The following is a 1,906-nucleotide window of genomic DNA, read 5'->3' as shown; positions in this document are numbered from 1 at the left end:
CCCAGAGGAGAAGCCCTGGGCTCCCAATGCAGCAATATAGTCAGATCTGTCAGAATTCAAAGATCCATCTTCCTGGTCCCGTCTAAGCCACAAACTTCCCACATCCTCAAACAGCCTGGTACTGCGATTGGTTACTTCATTACTGAGGGAAATCTCCACCGTGGAAAGAAGGTAATGTTCCAGTCTAATGCAGTTTATAAATTCCTTTTTTAATGTACTAGCCAACATTTTATTAAATACTTATTATTTACCATGAAAATACATTAATGGGCAAATCATCATATAAATCTTTTTTTAATATTTTTATTTCTTTTTTTATGTTTTATTTATTATTTTTAAATTTTTTTTTTTTTAAGGCGGATTCTTGCTCTGTCACCCAGGCTGGAGTGCAGTGGCATGATCTTGGCTCACTGCAACCTCCGCCTCCCGGGTTCAAGCGATTCTCCTGCCTCAGCCTCCTGAGTAGCTGGGATTACAGGAGCCCGCCACCACGCCTGGCTAATTTTTGTATTTTTAGTAGAGATGGAGTTTCACTGTGTTGGCCAGGCTGGTCTGTAACTCCTGACCTTATGATCCACCCACCTCAGCCTCTCAAAGTGCTGGGATTACAGGCATGAGCCACCGTGCCTGGCCTATTTTTTAAATTTTACTTTCAGTTCTGCAATACATGTGCAGAGTGTGCAGTGACTCTGTCTGGTGCCCGCCACTCACCCCAGTCCTTGAGAGTGCCAGCTCACAGCAGATGCTGTCATGACTGGTGGTTGTTCTTTCTTGTCTCTCCATCCTCCTACCTCTGCTGACCCTCTTGAGATGAGGGTATGGCATCAGAGGCCCTAGCTGAATCCTCACGTGGTTGCTTTCCAGTGACCACCAGTGATGCACACAGCTGCTCCTGCCCCATGCCTGAGCAGCCCAGGGATGCAGTACACTTCCCTCCAGACATCCCCTCTAAGGTGAACAGGAGTGCAGTTGGAAAACAATAATCCACATCAAAACAGAATATCCAATGGAAGACAACGAAACTCAAAGCCATGTGGGTGCATTTGGGCAAAGTCAGCAGGAGAAGCGTTGCTCATCCCAGCCCAGAGGCATGCACCTTTGATGACATCTTAGGCTTCAGGTATAAGACAGCCACAGCCCAGCATAGCACAGGGCTTCTCAAAGTGAGTTCCCCAGACCAACAGAGCCAATATTACCTGGAACTCGTTTAAAATGAAAGTTATCAGGTCCCACCATAATCCCTAGGTCTACTGAATCAGAAACTCTGCGGGTGGGCCCAGCAACGGGTGTCTAGATCATCTAAAGCCCCCGCAGGAGATTCAGACACACTGAGTCTAGAATCACTGGCCTCACAGGTGTTCACATTGGGAATTATCTGTCTGGAAAACTCTTACTAAGGTTGTTTCATTGCAATCCCCTAGACCAGTGTTTCTCAACCTTGGCACTATAGACATTTGGGGCCGGATACTTATTTGTTATAGGGGAGTGCCCTGTGCCTTGTGGGATGTTTAGCAGCATCCCTGGACCCTCCATGCTAGATACCAGTAGCACTCCCTCACCTCTACCAGTTGTAACCAGCAGGTCGATCACCAGGCTTTGCCAAAAGCCTCTTGGAGGACATAATCACCCCTCGTTGAAAATCACTCCCTTAGACAATACTTGGAAGGCAAGAACAGCCAGTGGCATCCATGACGCCACTGAGCCTGCCAACATCAACAATTGGTGGCAGCCTCCCATTTTCAACAGCTTGATCCCAGAGCATCTGGTGCAGGTTGGGCTCCCCGGGAACAGACTTTGAGATTGGTATGCAGGAGGCTGAGCGGGCAGTTTGCACAGGAACAACTCCTGTACGGGTGAGGGAGGCAAGAACAGCCAGAAGGAGAGACTGGGCTGTGATACAACTGAA

Source organism: Macaca mulatta, chromosome 13 (genome assembly GCF_049350105.2).
Source record: "Macaca mulatta isolate MMU2019108-1 chromosome 13, T2T-MMU8v2.0, whole genome shotgun sequence".
Classification (NCBI taxonomy): domain Eukaryota; kingdom Metazoa; phylum Chordata; class Mammalia; order Primates; family Cercopithecidae; genus Macaca; species Macaca mulatta.
The sequence above is the reverse complement of the archived record's forward strand: the minus strand, read 5'-3'. Positions refer to the sequence as shown.